Source organism: Prionailurus bengalensis, chromosome B2 (genome assembly GCF_016509475.1).
Source record: "Prionailurus bengalensis isolate Pbe53 chromosome B2, Fcat_Pben_1.1_paternal_pri, whole genome shotgun sequence".
Lineage (NCBI taxonomy): Eukaryota > Metazoa > Chordata > Mammalia > Carnivora > Felidae > Prionailurus > Prionailurus bengalensis.
Window position 1 is genome coordinate 132,094,832 of NC_057349.1, and position 22,505 is coordinate 132,117,336.

Consider the following 22,505-nt stretch of genomic DNA (forward strand, 5'->3'; position numbering starts at 1 on the left):
CCTCCTCTATTTTCCTCATTAGCAGTGTTAATTTTTCTGTTTGAAACAATCCTTTAAAAGTGAGAAATTTTAATACAAATAATTGTAACATATACATGGTTTTATAACCCGAACAAGTCAGAAGACAAGGGGAATAGGTGTTATTTCTCCCCACTTTGTAAGGGAGGGAACTCAGCCACTGTGAAATTCTGTGACTCCTAAGTGTAATTCTGTTTAGTTAGCCGTTCTTTGTCTAGGTCTTAACTTGCATGAAATTTCTCATCTTAACACATGTCAAAAAATTGACGTGCCTCTGTGTTTTGTATCTTTACTTGTCAAGCAGTGCCAGGGGCATCTTTTACAGAAATCCTGTAATTGGTTTGAGGATCGGCTGAAGGAGTCTATAGGAAAATATATTTTTTAATCCATAGAATTACTATTATTTCAAATAATAAATAATAATTTTCCAGCATTAAGGGTTAAGGTCATAGTGCGTGCCTAATTGTTGCCGTATCAATTTCAAGCTGAATAAGATACTGGTCATAAAAGTCGCTTAGTCATTTTTTTCCCTTGCCAGGCGTTTCACGCTTGCCAGCACCCCCTCAGGAGCAGGCCCCTAGCAGGGACTCATCAGTAAGCGTGAAGGCAAACCAACAGTGCCATGAAATGAGAAAAGAATAATAGACCATAGCCACAGAATCCAGATGTAAAATGGCGCATAACAATTTTCATTAAGAGGGAAAAAGTGAGAAGAAACGCAAATGAGAAGGGAGAAAACGCTCTTTAAGCTGGAATGTTTGTAGACACCAAAAGATTTCCTTGATTGCGTCTCAAATGGCCTTGTGAGGGTTCCATTCGACCACCTACCTTTATGCACGTCCACGTTTCTGACTTTTCTGACTTTATTATGGTTCTTCAGAAACTTTGGTATGATTTTTGCTCATAGTCATTTCTGAAAGCTGTTCTAGCCGTTAAATGAAAGGAGAGACCTATGTGATCAAGACATCTTGTGTTGCTACCCAGGGATATGCGTTTTTGAAAGCTCTCCCAGTGTTTTTATGTCCCCTTGTACACAGAATTCTATAAGCGCCTGTCCAAGAGCAGTGGCTAATGAATAGTATATAGTGCTTGCTGCTGGGATAAGCTGATGTTACTTTAACAATGCTTAGCAATTCTCTGGCAGCCAGGCATTGTTGTACATTCAGATCATCCTCTCACACCCGGAACCTCTTTCCTTATAAGCTGAGAATATTCCCTTCACTATTATGAATTTAGAAAAAAAATGTATTTGGGATCCTGCTTTTAAGAGAGAAATCAGCTTGTTCTAAATTGTATTGGTTTTCTAAGAAGTGCCGTTTTACCAGTAAATTGCTTATCTATTAGCTATAATTTATCAAGTTCTATCGGATTATGAGGGTAGGAAATATGGTCCTAATTAATAACATGCAGCTTTTTTTGGTACAATCTGTAGCTTCTGAAGGGTGTACCACACAGCTGAGCTGATGTTCAGAAAGTATTTGAGGCTAAACTTCTACCGATCACAGCCATTTATGCACTTGTTTTCTCATTTTTTCTTCTATGGCTTCTCTTGTAACTCTCTATGAGACTGTAATTTTAAATTAATAATATCAGTGCCTACATTTTTACCTTTTTAAATGTTATTTTATGTTTTTCTGGTTTGTCTCCAAACTTACAAAAACCACAACAATCTAATATTTTTCTACAGCAACTAAAATCTAGCAGAGTTGTGCCAACTGGAGCAAGGGGCTGAAAACTCTGGAGAGCACATCACCCAATGAGTTTATTACCATTCTGGATGTGTAATTCCTACATTTATGGTGCGCGGAGGGTGTTCAGCAGTCTGCATATGTAGCTATAAACACAGAACAGCTGCTGTAATGAAGAGCTTCCAACTGATCTATCTGTTTGAATATTATTCTGAGGAGTTGCAAGTCTGACTACATCCTCCTAAGAGGCTGTTTCTGAGATGCTTGGGAGGGATGACGTCGTGGGTCTGTTTTTGCAAAGTTTTCTGCAGTTTTTAAATTCGATTCACAGCTAAGCATCTGACACAACCAAAGGTCTGGGCACTTGCTTTGCATTTTCCAAAAAGTAATTTAGGAGGAGTGTAACCAAAAAATTGGGTGTTTGGGTTACTTACAGTCAGACGTCCGATTAAGCATAATCCTACCCTAGAAGGTGGATGGAGTAGTATATTGCCTTTGAAATCTCTAGTTCTTTAGCTGTTAATTTAATGTATTTGAATAGGAAAATATTCAGGCTTAACCTAAATAAACCTAGTGGTAAAATGCACTTTCTTGGCAATAGAAATTCCTAGACATTCATAATCAAGTAAATTTTTAGATACAAATTACTTATCACTTCTTTTTAAGCAAAATGAGTTAACATTATATAACTGAAAAATTAAAACATTATATAAATGACATGCTTCTTTTAAAAACTAGGGTATTAATGACGTCAAACTATTATTTCTAGATATTTTCTGAGTAAATGACCTCACTGAATGCCACTCTGATGGCATAGGAAGCTGAAATGTGACAGTACACTCCTATGGCCTTTTGCATGCAAAACTAAAAGCAATTACAATCACAGAAACACATTACATTGATTCAAGGAAGTAATTTTAAAGTGCAGGTTCCTAAATAAATAGAATATTATTATGGTCCTGTGATTGTGTCCTAAGCATTTGAGTGCAAAAGCTAAGTGAAATACCAAATAGAAAGACGCTCCGAGGAAATTTTCCTCTTGGTCGGCTAGAAACATTTTTTTGTCTGCAAGCAGAGGTCACTAAGCCTGCAGCATTCGTGACTGTGCCCTGCGTGTGCCTTTTAATTTGACTTTCTTCTTTTGATTATTAAAGGAAATATGAGAAGGAAGCAACGGACATCACAATCAAATAGAAATAACATGTTTTCTTTCATAGAAAGAACTCAATCATTACTCTAATAAGCTTATGAATGAGAAAATATGTCATTTTGAAATCATTTTTCTCATAAGCATACAATAAATGGCTTTAAAAGTATATTGTAAAATAAGATGAAAGTATTGTAATTCTTCCCTTGCTTTTAGAGTAAATATCTGAAGATTTTATCTAAGTACTTGTCATAGAATTTTACTACTCGATAGTAACATTCATGGAGAATCTACTGTTTGTTCATTCACTTATTCAATCAGCCATTGTTTCAGCACTGAGCTTAAAAGCACATGGGTACTTGATGTGGCATCAGATCATATTCAGGATAAAAAAAGATATAAGAGGCAGGCACTGATTGTACCAGTCTTGCAATATAGTCAGGAAGACACCCAAAAATATAACTAAATATATGGGGCTAGGTGCCACAATACCACAATACAATAATTTGAGTGTCAGAGAAGAAAGAGATTAGGCTCAGCTAAGGGACCAGTAACGGTGGAGGGATGGGACAAAATTTCTTAATAAAAGTGACCTTTGAATTTGACCCGAAAGGATGTTTTTCAACATAAAGTGAAACTTCACAGACGTGAATGGACTTTCAGGCTACACCATGGAATCTGGTATGAGTGGGTTACATGGAGAGGTGTAGTGGTGGGTGAATTTGTAATGCAGAAAGAGGACAGACTGTAGATAATGGTCAATGTTCTAAGAAGAAGCTCAGGTATTTGTTATATAAACTGCAAAGTACATTAAAGATTTTTGTGATCTTTTATGGTCATGTGTAAGCTTCATGGGAAGAGACTGACTATCGAAAGGGTAGTTAATAGAGTGCTACAATAATCCAAATGACAGGTTAAAAATGAAAGTTATAAAATAGAGCAATGAAGTGAAAGTCAAACCTCAGGTACGAATAGGAAAAAGTTTTCTGAGCTTGATTCGTTAGAGTTGGGTTATTGGTTTGGAAAGAGGAAGGAAAAAATAAAAAACTAGACTACAACTCTCATGATTTGAGCCTGTGTGACTAGAAAAATGCAGCTACCATGATGGTGGAATACAGATGTAGAACTGGGGAGATGTGAATGAATTGAGTCTCAAACTTATCAATTGAAAATGCAGTGAAGGCATCCAAATAGAGTCAGCCATGAGTTGTTTAGAAATTTAAGTCAGGAACTCAAGAGAAAGTCTGAGTCAGAGCTCTAGATTTGAAGTGGCCAAAAGAGTGACTATGACATAAGAAAAGAAGAAAGTAGGAGGAAGAACTTTAGCGGACACTTGCACTTGAGAGATAAGATAATTGAAGAAAACCTGAAGGCAACATAAACAAAAGGCAATAAACAAAAGAATGGTGGGAAGCAGGAGGACAGCAGTATCCTGGAAACCAAGGAGGAGACTGTGTCTTAGCTCAGGTTGCCATAGTAAAATCCCACAGACTGGGTGCTTAAACAACAGACATTTATTTTCTCACAGTTCTGGAGGCCAGAATTCCAAGATCAGAATGCCAACATGGTTGATTTCTGGTGAGATCTCTCATCTTGGGTTGCAGATGGCTGCCTTCTAGCTGTGTGCCCACATAACTTCTTCTCTGTGCAAGCATGGAGAGAGGGAGATAGAGGGGAGAGAGAGGAAGAGAGACCTATCTGGTCTCACTTCTTATAAGAGCACCAGTCCCAGAGGAGGACCCCACTCTTAGAACTTCATGTAACCCTAATTACCTCCCAAAAGCACCATCTTCTAATGACATCACATGGGGACTTGAACTTACAAACTTGGGAACAACATTCAGTGCACAACAGACTGTTTCAAGAAGACTGAGCTTGGGATCCTTGGGATCCCCAAGGATGGAGACTCTATGGTTATCCTTGAGTAGCTTCAGTGATATGGGTAGAATTTCTGTTGCAATAAGTTGAGTTTGGGCATTAAAGGAATTTAAAATTCTAGCTAATATTTAAGGAGGCTAGGAGTGACATAATAAAAAAGAAATTTAAGCTTGTTCGTAGTATCTAAGAAAGGAGCCAACAGAGAAACAAAATGGAAGATATAACAGAGAGATCATGTGGTTCATGCTAAGCCACCTGACCCAGAACTGTGCCATTACAATACAGCCCTTTGTCATCTATTGACAGCTCTGTGACCAATGAAGCATCAACTCTGAAGAACATGTGGATTGCAGTTGATGCTAGTTCTCACTTAGCTACATGTTATGTTGCTTGATACTAAAAAGAAAGATGAGAAACATCAGGCTGGGAACTTATAGGACTTTTAATTAAAATCCAAAGATATAACCCTTATTACTGATTTTATCAGACTTCTGGACTTAAAATATTGAGTGTGGGACTTGAGGAGGGACGTACAAAGAAAAGTCTGGAAAGTAACGTGTACTTTCGTGTAACTACTGGAGGAGGTAGAGGATTCGCAGCTCATAAGTAGAAGTCGTTTGGAGAAGGACGAAGGTTGTTGTGTATCCAGACTCAGCTGGAGCTGAAACAGGTCCCTTTATTCAGCTGTGATTGAAAGGAGCTAGAAATCCTTGGATCTCTCCCTGACAGCCAGTCATAGTGCCTGAGCCTGCCAGCATGAGCACATTTTGTTTGGGGTAAAGACTTATGCTCTTAAAAAGTAAGCCAAAATGTCATCACTTCCTGAAAGAAGTCACCTGGAAGCACACTAGCCATAATTTAGAATGGAAGTAGGTAAGTCAGCATGTCACATGTGGAGAAGTTGTGCCGCTGTGAGGGACCACCTGCAGAAATCACAGGCTTAAGTGTGGGGAGGGGTACACGACAAGACAAAGGGTGGATGGACACAACTTGTCCCCCTTGAGGTGCAGCAAAATTACGGTCACCGCTGTTTTCTTGTTTGTTCTCTCTTGTTAATAATATACTTATTTTTCAAATAATACAAAAATCGCTACTTTTACTACTCATATTTTATGTTTTCAAGTTCTATACTGAGACCATCAAGTGCAGACTATCTGACAGCTTCAAAGAGGACATAATTCCTTTTGAATATAGATCACCATTTATATTTCTTTCACATTCAAATTAACTTGCATGACTGACACATATTCAAGTTCCCAAACTTATTATTTTATCCTCATATGTAAACAGTATGTAGTTTCTAAACTGAATTCAGAATATTCTATGTGAATATACATAATGGCCCAAGAGAGGTCCATATAAGACAATTGTGCAAAGAAACTAAGGCAGGGAAAGCTCAGGGCCACTTTTATAAGAGAAAGAGATGGAACTAAAAGCATTGTTTTTTGGATACAATAATTTATTTTCATCATTCTAATAGTTGTTTATGTCTAGCTGTTTACATACCTCAACAATGTACGTATTCATTCATGCACTCAATAAAATGAATAAGGCATGTAGACTGCCCTCAAGAAGTTCATGGTTTATTGGTATAACATGCCATTATAATAAAATTAGGTAAGGGGAATAATAGGAATGGTGATTCAGGTGGATGGGTAAATTTAGAGTCAGAAGTTTTATCGAGTGTAGGTCTGTTTTTTGTTTGTTTGTTTGTTTGCAAGGCCCCACTCTATATAACAGTCACCTGTTAACTGGAAGAGATTACCAGAAGACATACTGGAGACCTACAGGCTAAACCTGACCATGGGTGTTCTCAGATCATTAGAGATCAGATCATTTCAGAACAGAGCATAAAGGCTCATTAATTAGAACCCTTGAGCTGCAAGTTATAGAAGCCAGTTTAAGCTAGCCTAAGCAAATTTATTTTCCATTTATATAAAATAAATAGGAAAATTGGTGCAAAGAGCATGGCATTTAGCATTTAGCATATAGCAAAATCTCAATAGCTGTTAGCTAGTGACATTGGAATTATGGAGGTAGGGGAGGACGTATGGGAGTTTAACATAAAACTCTGAATTACACTATCATGGAAAGAGAGTTCTGAAAACTGGCTGTATGTATCATCATTATCACCAGCTCATGATATCTATGCTGTGTAGCATGGAGGAGCGTGTATCTGCGGAAAGTGGAGACATGCAAGTGTTACTCAGTGTGAGATGTGTGTGGGAAAAGACATCCCGTTTGACATGGCTTGGCAACCTGTCCATGCTTGGCCACAGCTAAAGAAAGATGAGGTCATTTGCATTCCATCTGTGAGTGTCCAATGTAATGTGTTACCTACTGGAAAGCGAAGCAGATCATGTAAGCAACATGTTTGTAAAGCTAGTTCAAGAGCAAAACATTAACAGCTTGCAGAATGAAGAACAGAACAAGAAAGTACCAGTGGATTTGTAAGCTTCAGATCATGAGAACAGAGGCTTAGACTCCTTAATTAGAACTCTCTGGCTGCAAGTTACAGAAGCCAACTGAAGCTAGCCTAAGCAAAAGAGCTGGGCTATTTAACAGAAAGAATGTAAGGAATACTTTCGGTATCTCATGGTAACAAGATTTAGAATGCTTCTGGGTCACATAGGGGATTTGGCTCCTGAGGAGAAAGGTCTCAGCCTCACCTCTTGTCTCCCTGCCTGCCCCCTTCCTTTTCTCCTCGTAGATATGCTTTTTCCACATCGTGGGTCCTCACGGTCAGTCCGAGGACAACCATCCCAGTGCTCCTGAGTTGCTGTGTTAGAGATCCAGCTACCCAAAGAGACTACTTCAGTTCTCTCTACCTATGTGGCTTACATAACACAGAAACTGATTGGCTATGTCTGGTTCATGTGTCTATCTCAGCTTAAGGAAGTAAGGACAGTGTGTGGAGTCACAGGGTATAAAACCGTCTTCCAAAGGTGCATCATTCCTGTCCCCCATGGGCAGGATCAGGGAGGCAGTTTGCAAAAAGGGGGTACGATTGTGAGAAGTGTCTATACCAGAGTAATCCCATCTCCATCTCAAACCCTATCCTTTCTTCCTTGACCTCTGAATAAGTAATTTCTAAGTGCCAGGATTTTATATTTAAAAATGTTGACCAAAAGACAAAACCTATACGTGGCTAGCCAGCCAGACAAAAAATCCATCACCTATCTATGCAAAATGTGAGTGATTCTTTCAAATTTCAGTAGGTATGCCAATGGAAGGGAAAGAAAATGCCATAGCTCTGACACAGCGTTTATTATAAAGGTATGCAGTATAGAATCAATAAATTTAAAAATAAACCTGTATTTACTACTTTTATAAAGGATCTTGGCTATAAAATGCTTCTCAGTTGCTTGAAAATGAACAAAGAGGAGGGGAAAGATGTTCTGTTTTGTTAAAGGAAAATACATGATTAGGACATTGTCTTGTGAATGAATTAAAATACACCATAAATTACAGGCCAACAATAAAACATTATTTATTATTAACACTGGTTAATAGAATATAAAGAGAAAATAAGCATATATTTTAATCAAGTTAATCCAAATATATGATTATAATTTGATTTTGTTTCAAAAGGGTAAAGGACACCTATAATTTAAGGCAACTTAACAATACCTTCTATACAGATTTTCTTCAAGATAAACGAGGGGTCCACTGCTAACAAAATTAGGCCAAGTCCCTAGTGACGCTGCTAAATATATTGAAAAACGACCACTTGAAAGAAATCAATAAGAAATATTTTCCTTTCTGTGATTTTCCAGCTATAAAAATATAGTGTTACTCTGCTTCTAGTAAATTTTCTCAAACACTGTGGGAATTAGTGTCATTTTCCACTTTGCACTGCTTATGTTACTTGGCTTAGATGGGTTTGGGATGGGGAGCGGGAAGGTGTTAACAAAGGAAAACAAATAAAGACATACATGATCACAGTAAAATAGAAGGAAGTATGACCATGGAGCAGGAGTGGCAGTGAGGAAGCAGAAGGGATGGATTTGTGTCACCAGCCCAGCCCTGTGACTTTAGCCATCGATTCTGTCAGTGCTTTGTTGCAAGCCTTAGTACTTCAAGCCATTTTAGTAAAGTTTTCATAATTCAGGCCTTGGTTTAAAATATATGGACTACTTTAGACACTGTGGACAATTTACTGGTGAAGAAATATTGAATGGCTTGTGGCCCCACAGAATTTCGAGTGGAGTGGAGGGCACCAGAAAGAACCCTCACAATGACAATGTGGCAGAGTAAAGTCCTAAGACAGAGGAAGGACAGCATGTTCAGGAAGCATAATAGAAGGGGCCTCTGGTGTAGACCATGGAGTCAGGGGTGGGGATCTAAGATAGCTGAGAATAACAGCTGCCTAGACCATTAGCTAATCCATTAGCTAGGCCTAGCAGTGGGTTAAGGTGGGGGAAGGTACAGGGAAAGTGTTTAAAGCAGGAATCCCTATGTGAGAAGATAGAGAGGCAACAGACACCACATCATATAGCGGTGTGGACGGGGGCAGTTTTCAATAGGGCCGACAGTAATTTCTTACACACAAAAAATGTTTGTTTAGCTCTGAATGGTTAAAAGCCAAAAGTTACTCCAGGGCTGATCCTAGCATGAAATCACTTTTGCTCTAGTGGTTAGATTGGTTTCAAGGCCTGACACATACCTTTTACGTTTGGGAAGAGAACCACTGCTGACTCATTCACTCAACCAATTTTCAAGTGTCCTGTGTGTAGGGGACACTGGTACAGTGCAGGGAATATAACAGTGAACAGAACAGATCCTGCCCCTGCCTTTGTGGAAGTGAAAATCTAGGCAGGAAACCAGATATCGAATGAGTAATGACAAGTGTAGTGAGTGTTGGGGCGTCTGGGTGGCTCGGCCAGTTAAGCTTCCAACTCTTGATTTCAGCTGAGGTCATGATCTCACTGTTGTGACATACAGCCCCACATCACTATCTGCCAAGCAAGTGGAGCCTGCTTAAGAGTCTCTCTCTCTCTTTCTTTCTCTCTCTCTCTCTCTCTGTCTCTCTCTGCCCCTCCCCCCTCACGCTCTCTCTCAAAAACAAACAAACTAACTAACTAACAAACAGAAAAACAAACCTAGTGTAGTGAGTGTTTATAAGAATAAATACGAGGTGTTACGGGGTGTTATTACAGAGCTATAACTGGTCCCAGTGCATGGAAGCTGGACATGTTCCAGGAAGAAGTATTATTTAAATAAGACTTCTGAAGGAGAAAAGGGGTTAGCTAGGGATGGAGGGAGGCTAATAGGGTAGAGCAGTCAAGCAGTCAGAATGTAAAGGCTCTGAGTAGGAAAAATCCTTGTGGCTGAAGGAAGTGAAGCAATCGAATAATCAGCTATGACCAAATCAGGGTCTAGTTAGAGGCCTTAGGAACTAGGATCTCACCCTCTGAACCATGGAAATGCTCTAAGGTCATAAAGCAGGACTGCACTGTCACCGATTAGATGTGTGTTGTAGAGCTAACACTCCATCCTCAGCATGGAGATTGCGCTGGGGAGCAAGATTCGAGACTCTGGACTCTGGGATGAGGCTATTGCAGGGTCCAGGTGGAAGATTACAGTGGCCTGACCTAGGGCTTGGACAGTTGGTGGCAAAAAGAGAGATTGCAGAGAAAAATGAAGACATAAAATATAAGTAAAAGTAACATTGCTCACAAAATCCCATTTAAGACATATAGAAGAAGCAGAAATATGCAGTTACCTCACGGTTGTTTGGGTCCAAAGCCTATACAATTTGAACTTTTACCAGACTAAATGTATTAACCAATCTATAACATGATTGATCTATACAAGTAGGGGTGGATCAGACACAAAAGCAGAGAAAAGCAGTCACTGAAACAAACCTTACAAATGACCATAGACCATTGTGATATGGAGGTAGGGGAAGGGGCTGATGACCCATGGGGTTTTTGAAAATTTAAGTTCAAATTGTAAGATGTTCCTTAGAATTAGTAGGGTAAAACAAGCTATCTTAGCCTAATGCCATCAAATGTTTAATTATTAAATCATGTAATGTCTATTATATCCGTTCTCAGGCTTTCTGATCCAGAAATTCATAGCTCATGTTATTTACTACATATATATATTTCCTTTATTCCACGAGAAGAATCCTAGTTTCCAAGGAAACAGGAGATGATAGAATTAAAATATCTCAGAAGTATATATTTATGTTATTCCACAATAGCCATACACGTGTCTTAGAATAACTACTAATACTATAACAATCAATTAATTTCTCAAAAAGAGGTCCATACAGTAGTTCGCATCTGATCTTTCCATCCCTCTTATTTAAAACAGTTTTACTGTAGGGGCACCTGGGCAGCTCAGTTGGTTAAGCATCCAACTTTGGCTCAGGTCATGATCTCACAGTTGTGAGTTCGAGCCCTGCATCTGGCTCTGTGCTGGTAGCTCGGAGCCTGGAGCCTGCTTTGGATTCTGTGTCTCCCTTTCTCAGTCTGCATCTCCCACACTCATGCTCTGTCTCTCTGTCTCTCAAGAATGAATAAATGTTAAAAAAAATGTTAAATAGTTTTGCTGTAGCTATATTATATGAGTATGTAGACATTACCTACTATACTTTCTCCCTTTTAACCCTCATTTATTCGTAATTCTACAATCAAGGATGCGTTTACTACTTACCTCCAGTCCTTATGATGATGTCCTAGTTATTTTGGTAGTCCAAAGCCCATACGCTTAGCCCAGAGTAGATTTTTCAGGGATTTGCTCATGAGAACAATAGTCACTTAGTTTTTGCTTGTTGAAAACAGTTCATCTACAACCTTTATATCAGATGCTAGTTTTGCTGGCTATGAAATTTAGAAAGCACGTTTTGTTTTCCTAAAGTAACTTCAATATGTCATTCTAGTTACATTTAATATAAAGCTTTGCTGCCCCAAATTCTGATGATAATCTATTTTCCCTTATAAAACACTTGCTGTTTTTTCCCTAGACATCCAAAATAAATGTTTTTTCCATTTCCTATAAAGTCTGGTTATTTTACTAGAATGTGTCTTCATATTGGTTTTCTTGGGTCAACATTCTCAAGTACACAATATTCTCTTTCAATGTGCAGTTATAAATCTTTTAAAATTTCAGTAAAATTTTCTTGAGCTATATATGTGTAGTCTTCAGTATTCATTTCCTTGCTTTGTTTTTTTCTTCAAGCGTTTCTAATATCTACATATTAAATCTTTTTATGTAGTCTTCAGTATTCATTTCCTTGCTTTGTTTTTTTCTTCAAGCGTTTCTAATATCTATATATTAAATCTTTTTTATGTAGTCTTCAGTATTCATTTTCTTGCTTTGTTTTTTTCTTCAAGCATTTCTAATATGTATATATTAAATCTTCTTTGGCTAACTTTGATATTTACATTTTCTCCCTAATCCTTTTTATTCTTTCATTTCATATTCTTTTTACTGAAGCACAGTTACATAATTACATCGATATGCATAGATTTTATGGAAGTTTGATACAAGTTATAAAGTTGTGTGTTATACCCCTGTAACCCACATGCAATCAAGATAGAGAGCATTATCTTCACCCTAGAAATTTTCCTCATTCTTTTCTAATTGGTCCCACTTCCCATCCAGAGGCAACCACACTACTGTGATTTATTAGCCTTTTCTTATTCTTGAATTTCATAAAAATGAAATAATACAGTAGATTTTCTTTTATGTCTCCATTCTTTCATACAGCATGAGATTTGTTGATGTTCTTGCATGTATCAACGGTTTATTCCCTTTAATTGGTGAGGATTGTGACATTGTATGAATATACTAAAATTTGTTTGATCAATCTAATGTGATAATGTGCATTTAGGTTGTTTCCAACTCTCACTATTACAAGTAAAGCTACATTCAACATACATATACTAGTTTTGTGAACAAATATTTTCATTTTTTGGAGGTATGTGTCTAGAAGTGGAAATGCTGGATGATAAGGCAAGTATATATTTAATTTATAAGAAACTACCAAAGAGATTTCCACAGTGATTTTTCCATTTTAGACTCCTACTAAGAAAATAGGAGATCCATTTGGTGTTGATAATCTTTTACATTTTAGTCATTCTAATGGGTTTGTAGTAGTACTTAATTATAGTTTCAATTTGTATTTTCCTGATGACTTATGATCTTAGAATTCTTTTCGTGTATATTTTGGGTCATTTATATGCTCTTTTGTATGAAATATTTATCCAAATTATTGCCTATTTTTTACTGGGTCATTTGTATTTTATTACTGACTTGTAACTTCTTTTTATAATCTGGATCTAAGTTTTTATTGGACATACATATTGTAGTAATTTTTCTTAATTTGTGACTTACTTTTCATTTTCTTAGTGGTATCTTTCAATATGTGGAAGTTTTTAATTTCGATGAAGTTCAATTTACCATTTCTTTTATGGTTAGTGCTTTTGGGTTCAGTTTAGAAAATCTGCCTACCGTACGTCCTCCATTTTCTTCTAGGATGTTTATAGTTTTGACTTTTATACTTAGAACTATGATACTTTTTAATGTATGGTGTAAGGATCAAGGCTTTTTTTGTTTTCTCTTTCTAAATAGAGATCCAACTTTCCCAGCTTAATTTTTGAAAAGTCTTTACTTCCCTCACTGACATTGGTGCTTTTATCAAAATTCAACTGAACACACATGGACCCTCTATTCTGTTCTATTGATATATTTGTGTATCTTTATGAAAATACCACACTGTCTTCTATTCCTGAATCTTATATTGTCTTAAAATCAAAGAGTGTAACTCCCCCAGCTTTATTATTGTGTTGGCAATTCTGGGTTTAGTGTATCATTGCTATTACTAAAAATGTCATCATTATGTATGACACTACTTCTTGGGTCCTCATAGATTTCCTTTATCAGGATGAGGATATTCCTTTATGCTCTCAGTTTGCTGAGAGATTTATCATAGATGGGCATCAAATTTTGTCAAAATCTTTTTCTGCATCAGTTGAAATATCATGTTCTTTTTTTATTTTACTCTGTTAACATGGGGAAATATATTGAATTATTATTAAATATTTTTAAAATTATTTTAATGTTTATTTATTTTTGACAGAAAGAGAGACAGAGCATGAGCAGGGGAAGGGCAGAGAGAGAGGGAGACACAGAATCCAAAGCAGGCTCCAGGCTCTGAGCTGTCAGCAGGATTAAATATTAATCCATTCTTGAATTTCCTGATATGTTCTCCTCTGTATTGTCGGGTTGAAATAGAGTCTACTTTGTCTGACATTGGTGCGGCTAACAGCTTTTATTTTTGTTAGTGTTTGCATGTTATATCTTTTCCATCCTTTGCTTTTTGGCTTTTTTTGCATGCTTATGTTTAAAGAGTGTCTCTCCTAAGGTACTCATAGTTAGATTTAGATTTTGTTTCTTAGTTAGTCTGATAATACTTACCTTTGAATTAGAATATTTTGTTCATTTACACTTGATCTCATCGCTGACATAGTCATATTTATATCCACTCTTTAACTATTTTCTACTTGTCTCAGTGGAATGATTACTTCCATTTATGTTTTCTCTCCCATTGTTTTTCTCTTCGTTCTTGCCTTCTTTGGGTTAACATAGCATTTTACTATTCAATTTTCCCATGTATTAATTTGTTAGCTTAACATTCTTTTATTATTCTTTTTATGGTTACTCTAGAGATTATAAAAAGTATTTCCCAACTTTTATAATCTCAAATAAATTTGGAGTTTTATCACTTTCCAAACAAAGCAAGGATCTTAAAACACTTTAATTGCGTTTACTTGGTGTCAATTTCTGTGTTTTTGTTGTGCATTTTAATTCTGCACATATGTTAAATCTTATTTTACGTTGCTATTATTATTTTGCACAGTCAATACTTACTTACATACTCCTGATATGTAAATCCTCCAGTGATGGACTGAGATGACTTGGGCGTGTGATGTAGTTTTACAAAGTTTTTCGGCTTCACCTGGTGCATCCTGTTACTAGGGTACAGCTATCCAGGGGTCCTGTGAGTCCCCGCTGTTTCCTTGGGTTCAACATTTTTTAAATGCCTTTAATTTCAATTTTGATTCCTCAGGGCTGTGAGACCTCCAAAAGCTTCATTCTGATTTCCCACAGTTTTCTACTTAACTTTGTGTCCTGTGCTTTGTGCAGTCTGAAATTTGCACATTTTTCATCAGGGAATCTACTGTTAGTCTCTCTCTCTCTCTCTCTCTCTCTTTCTCAGTTTCTCTCTGTTTGTTTGTTTTGCCTCTCTCCAGAATCTTGGCTCCTCAAGTCCTTGCTGACTTGGAAGACTTGAAATCAATTTTTGTGTCTACAGCCCTACGCATTTATAAAGTTTTTCCTGTTTCGTTACCTCTTAGTTAAGACCCTCTGCCTGGATTTTCAGTCTGTTCTCATGAACCAAAAATCATCAAATGTTCCAAGGGCAAAATAGCTTGAAGGTTATCTGCTTACCTCTCTGAAGTTCTCTTCTTTCTGACTTATTGGTACCTTGGATTCTGGTTGCCATGACAGTATTCAATGTCTTTAAATGGTTTTTAAAAAATATTGTATCAGTTTTTTGTTAATTGATCTCAGTGGGAGACTTGGTTCAGTCCAAGGTATTACATCCTACCCTGAAGCAGATGTCTTCTTATACCAATTTTAGTATCTCCTCCTCTCCTTTTTCAGTAAGCTCTGATATCACTATGGTTACTTTTAGGGCCATGGTGTCTATACATTGAATACTAAGAAAGAAACTCTATGATAATTGACCATTCAGTTCTTTTTCAGGTTTGATGGATGGTGACAGGAAGATATTAATGCCTCTACTGAAAGAGAAATGATAGCATAAAATAAACTGTAGTAGAAACACGTATCTAATATTGATGTTAGTGCCATAGCCAAGAATATGAGAAGTTTTACAGAATTCTAGACTTTTTGTTATCATTCCAACTTCAATTTTAAGCTTTTTACCAAAGTAATTATTTCTTTTTTCTTTTCTTTTTTTTCAATATTTTATATTTTTTCAAGGAATAGGAAAAGAGTTGATTTACATTTCTGGTCTCGTTAGCAAATCACATATATAACAAGGATTCATCATTTTTAGTTGACCAAAATTAAAAATAAATTTGAAATTATGATTACTAATGAATCATAATTTATGATAAGTTATCAGCTATTTTCTGTTTTCCAAACACCTGCATTAGTTTGCCATGATCACTGTTTGTATGCCATGTATAACACGTTAGGCAAACATGATTTTTATGTAATTTAATTAGATATTTGTCAAATGCTGAAGAAACAAGAAGCATAAGACATGACTCATGCTCAAATTGGAGATAATAACATATGTAAATGTACAAAGCATACAAAAACTTTATGAATGCTATAATTTAAGTCAATTTAGACAACTGTGACCCCCATCTGTATTTATAGAGATACACAAAATTAATGGCTTTTATCAATACAGAATAGAATTAGCTTCATAAGAAGAGTCTTTAGTTGAATGAGTATTAATTCTGACAGAAATTTGAGATAATCTAGTAGAAATTTTCAAATTTTTAAAATTTATACCCCTTTTTTCATTAAGGTATTATTGAGATATAACTTTGTATTAATTTCGATGTACAATATAATCATTCGATATTTGTATATTTTGTGAAATGATCACCACAGTAAGTTTAGTTCATATCTGTCAGTACACAAAGTTACAAAAGTTTTTTATTTCTTTTGTTATGAGATAGGAACTCTTAAGATTTATTCTCATGTCAACTTTCAAATATGCATTACCATATTATACTGGTTTGCATGAAAAATATTAGCATGAATATCCAAATTCTATAATTTCTATTTGATATTTTTCCTTAGTAGCTCATATTTTAATATATGTTTTTAGAATTTTTACTTTTTTTCAGCAAAAGAAAACACATTCACAGATTCTATTCAATGCCTGGGTTTATTGGGGTAAAGCCAAGAAGAGAAGGAATTTTGCTCATGAACTATATGTTATGATAAATTTATTTTTGGAATAATAGTTATTGTTTATTTTTAATATATTAAAAAAGTGATAAATATTCATTGTAGGAAATTTTTAAAATATAGGAAAGCACAGAATAGCTGATAAAAATTATCTAAATTCTACCAATATATGGAGAAAAACCACCATTACTTTTTTTTTTTTTGGTATATTCTAATTTTTACAGAAACACACAAATACATATACACATTATTTTTACTAATTATTATTTTACTAAACTTAATTTTCACTGGAGATTTTATGACATTCAATATTTAATATTAGGATTTGGTATTAGTTATAGATACAATAATTGTTTTTGATATTCCTAAAACTACCAAAGTGATGAAGAAGCTCAGAAGTATTTTTGACTTATTTTCTATTAGAAATATATCTAAGTTCTGTTTTGATTTTTTTCAATCATTTATTAATTTACTGTAAATAGGTGACCACATGTCTTTTTATGTCCTCCAAAAGTCCCAATTTATTCATTTTGTCATGACATGACTTTCAAAGCACTCCCTTCATCTTAAAAGCAATTATTCATCCTTTGCATGAGAGATTATATGGTTTCCTTTTATTTCCAAAAGTTGGGGCAGGATAAATGGGGGATAACTGGCACACATTGGTAAATCTGACATGGATCCTGCCCTTCAGAAACTATGGCTTTCCAATGTAGGCGATAAGAATTAGCATCAATTAGTTATATAACAAAAAGTGAAAAGGATCACAAGAGAAATGCAAAGATATAATATACATTGTAAAGATATAATATACATTGTGATGTGGTCAAGAACTTGATAAACATCTTAGAATGCTGAAGGAGCTATGTGCAAAATTTTGCAAAGAGTAGGAAGTTTCAAGGAACATATATGAAAGACTAAAACTTCTTACAGTATCAGGGAGTTACTGAAGTGATAAGGAGGGCAAGACTAGAATATCAGAGAGAGAAGAACTGAGAAGTGGACCAATGGTCTGCAGGTGCTTTGCCTGGGGAGCATCCGCCAACTCCAGACCCTGGCTGGGGGCTTAGTGGCCAGGCATGGACTAGGCTTAGTATCCAGGTATGACCCAAGCAGAGTCAATGGAGGGAGAAAAGAAAGCAGAAGAGATGCTGTGGCCTTGAAGCTGAAGTGATAAAATGCAAAGCAGAGAGGCTTCCACACATTCTAGCTTCTCTCTCAAAACATTTGCAATTGTCTGCAAAACATTTGCAATTGTCTGCAGTTGAGTGGATCAGAAACGTTAAAAGATAAGCTACACACTTCTGACATATGGAGTTATTTTTCTGAGGGCTTCCAATGCTGAGAAGACAGACCTTCCTGTGGAAAGAATGAGAAAACACCTTAGCAACCATGTGAGGCCAGACTGACAAAACTGGAGAGGCACTAATTCATGTGGTCAAGGTTCCACATCAAAACATTTGCCTAATTCTGAAGATGTGTGGGTCAGAAAGCCAAAAATCTAAATTGAAAATCTTTGAGAAGCTGACCAGAATCTCCCATAGCCTCTTAATGCTGAGGTGTACTAGTGCACAAGATATTCTATTAAAAGTCCTGAAGAGGTAGCTCAGTTGGTTAACCATCCAAATCTTGATTTTGGCTCAGGCCAAAATCTCACTGTTCGTGAATTTGAGCCCTACATCGAGCTAACAGCACAGAACCTGCTTGGGATTCTCTGTCTCCCTCGCTCTCTGCCCATCCTTCGCTCTCTCTCTCCAAAATAAACAAATAAACTTAAAAAAAAAAAAAAAGCCTGAAGGGATATTCCCTACTGTAGACCAATTCCTAATCCAATTATAAACTAACTTTGACTCAGCGCAGTCTGGATTAGATTAAGATGATATGTCCACCTCTACTTAACAGATAAAGTGGTAAAACAACTCTTAGCACAGATAATACCATCTACAATTTACAGCCTCTAGAGAACCTTATTGTGTGTGTGTGTGTGTGTGTGTGTGTGTGTACATTCATATGTGTCTTCTGTGTTTAGGCATGGAAGAATTATAACCAAAAAATCAAGGGAAACAGACAATAGAAACAGACTCACAGGTGATATACTGATCACTGTTGGAGGATGCTAGAAAACTAAATCATTACTCTGAACACTGGTAAAGAAAAGAAAAGAATCACCATTTGGCTTGTGTTTTCTGTTTGAACTCTACATCAGAGGAACTGAATAGCTGATGAGGAGAGGTTCTACTTTAGAAAAGAAACCTAGTTGACAAATACAGAAGGAATGTAGAATTAGATTACCATTTTGCAGTTTTGTAATAAAATAATTGATCTTCATAATGATCATCAATGACTGCTAAAACCATTGGATGAAAGGCTGATGGGAAGTTTTGTAATGTATGCTTTAGAGTGACTACACCTAAATGCACTGATCAATCTTAACGTGATTAATAGACAACCTGATCTATGTGCTTTTTGATCTGGTATAATAGAAAATAGACACTACCTCCTATGAATTATATTCCCTGCATAAGCAACCATGAATCTGATCAAGTTCTCAGATCTAACCATCAATTCATAAGCAATAATAGGTCACAGAAAAATATGTTGAATGACACTATAGGGATTCAATAAGTAAAACCCGTAATCTGGGAAACAATCAGTCTTTCTTCAACAAATAAATAGCCAGGAAAAGGGAGAGGGGAACACCTACAGACTAAAAAAGACTTAAGAGACTCATCAACAAAATGCAATTTGCAGATCTTGTTTGGATGTTGATTTAAAAATCAAAAATAAAATAAAAACATATGAGACAATCAGGGAAATCCAAATACTATAATATTAAACATTTAATATCAAATATTAAAGAGTTACTATTAATGTGTTTTAGATATGATAATGTTATTGTTTCTTTTATTATAAAAATGTGCACCTGTATTATAGGCCTATGTACTGAATTGATTAAGGATAAAAGACATAATGATTTGGCTTTATTTCTTTATTTCTTTATTTATTTTTAAAGTGTATTTATTTATTTTGATAGAGAGCACAAGCAGCACAGGGGCAGAGAAAGAGAAGGAGAGAGAGAATCCCAAGCAGGCTCCACACTGTCAGCACAGAGCCTGATGTAGGGCACAAATCCACAAACAGTGAGATCATGACCTGAGCTGAAATCAAAAGTTGGATGCTTAACCAACTGAGCTACCCAGGTGCTCCAACTTAGCTTTACTTTAAAATTAATAACTGGCTAGTATAGGCGAAAGAAGATTCACAAATATATTGATTATTAGTGAAGCTGGATATTAGGGAAATAGTGGTTCATTTTAGTGTTTTCTCCATGTTTCTATATTTTAAAATTTTTTCAGAGTAAAAAGTCGATTTTGAGGATGTCTGAAAACAGATGCAATTGGAAAGAATATACAAACTCTTACATATTAGTGTAAATTGTGCAAGTGCTTTACAGCGCAATTTGGTCATATATAAGAAAATGAGTGTGCACTCACAACAATCCACGAATTTTACTTCTAGGTTCACACCATAGAAGAACTCTCCCACTTAGGTGTGCAAGGAGACATAATCAAGAATGTTACTGCAGCATTGCTTAAAGTGGCAAAATGTAGGAAACAACTTAAGTGGCCACCAGTAGGAGAATTGATTATGTTTTGGGTAATGTGGTATGTATTCAGTTTAATTTAAGTGAATAAACTAGAGCTTTATCTATTAATGTAATACCAAATGGACAAAATGGGAAAATTGCTGAATGGAAATAGAGTATGATGTTATGTATATAAAATCTAATAACATGCTAAACACTACCATATATTATTTACTGACACATATGAATATATATGTTGTAAAAGCATTAAAAAATTCCAAGTGATGATCCATACCAAATTTTCCCCCCAAAAGGATAGGATTAATATTGAATAATATACAGGGGGCTTCACATATTTCCTTTATGTTTTCAAAAGAAAGAAAACTATAATAAGGCAAAAATGTTCATATTTGACAAATTTATAATGGCAATTAAATTGAATTTTATTAGAACATTCTCTACAGACTCTTATTAGCTTGGAAATGTTTATAATTAAGAATGTTTAAAGACAGCAGTATTTTACACCTCTATGGAAAAACTGCATTGTGTGTTTATATAAAGAATATTAATGTACTGTTAGATATGCATGCATTAAAATGGAGAGTAAAACAAATTGCCACTTACAGATGGCCTACATATACAGTCAGAGCTCCACTCTGCACTCTGATGAAGGAATGTTGAGAAATAAATATTTAAATTCAGATAATAGAAAAATGCATTTGGCTTTGGGAAGCAGAGGCACAAATTATCCCATATTTATCTGTAAAAACAACAAAAAAAGAGAGACCATACTCTGCTAAAATGGCCTTGAGTGTTTGCTGCCCATCTTGATGATTACTCTGGACAGCTGCCACATTATTTCCATGGTGAACTGACCATCTGGAATTGTATAGACCATTTTTTCTCTGCTAAAAGTAGACTCACCTCCAAACCTATCATAGACACACAACTTCAGACACAGATAGCTTACCTGCTCTGTAGCTATCTTTCACCTGCTCCTGCCACATCCATTCAATGTCACTAATGTTGCTCCCCACAAACTCCATCTCCCACAATTTGGAAAGTAGCAGTTTATTAGAGAAAACAGTTTATTTACTACTAGAAGTTACTGAGATTCTTGAATAAGGAAAATGATTAACAGTCATGAGTAAAATGAAATAAAGTTTGAGAGACTATGAATTAGTCTACACATACTCAGATGTAACACATCTGGGTCTTTTGTCTGTGTTTTTGTTCCTCATCCTTCAGAGGAAGGGGTTTAATAGTGATGTATTAGGCTGGGATAGCATTTTGCCAATTGGAAGCATTTTCACATTTATTCTTTCAAAATCCTTCCTTATGGATGTAAAAATTGAGTCTGATGGGGGCAAATACACAGTTGGAAAGTGCCTGGCTTCTGGAGTCCTACTCCAGACATCATATTGCTGTGCTACAATGAGTGAAACTTGTTTGTGACAACTTTTCAAGTTAATGTGAAGAATAATTCCTAGCATACAAACCAAACCGATGTATGAGTGACTTACTATAAAGAAAATGATACATTAAAACAAAGTCATATGACATGAAAAAATGCTCAACATCACTCATCATCCAGGAAATACAAATCAAAACCACAATGAGATATCACCTCACACCAGTCAGAATGGCTAACATTAACAACTCAGGCAACAAGAGATGTTGGTGAGCAATGTGGAGAAAGGGGAACTCTTTTGCACTGCTGGTGGGAATACAAACTGGTGCAGCCACTCTGGAAAACAGTATGGAGGTTTCTCAAAAAATTAAAAATAGTACACCATACAACCCAACATTTGCACTACTGGGTATTTATCCAAGGGATACAGGTACGCCGTTTTGAAGGGACACATGCACCCCATGTTTATAGCAGCACTATCAACAATAGCCAAAGTATGGAAAGAGCCCAAATGTCCATCGATGGATGAATGGATAAAGAAGATGTGGTGTATACACACACACACACACACACACACACACACACACAATGGAGTTTTACTAGGCAATCAAAAAGAATGAAATCTTGCCATTTGCAACTACCTGGATGGAACTAGAGGGTATTATGCTAGGCAAAATTAGTCAGTCAGAGAAAGACAAATATTGTGTGACTTCACTCATATAAGTACTTTAAGATACAAAACAGATAAACATAAAGGAAGGGAAGCAAAAATAATATAAAAACAAGGAGGGGGACAAAACATAAGAG

The 22,505-nt window shown here is 36.0% G+C and overlaps 1 protein-coding gene across 5 annotated transcripts in view; it reads left to right on the forward strand.

Annotated features, from left to right (window-relative positions):
* GRM1 (glutamate metabotropic receptor 1) overlaps nt 1–22,505 on the forward strand; it is a 438,262-nt gene that overhangs the window by 400,719 nt on the left and 15,038 nt on the right. The window lies entirely within an intron of this gene.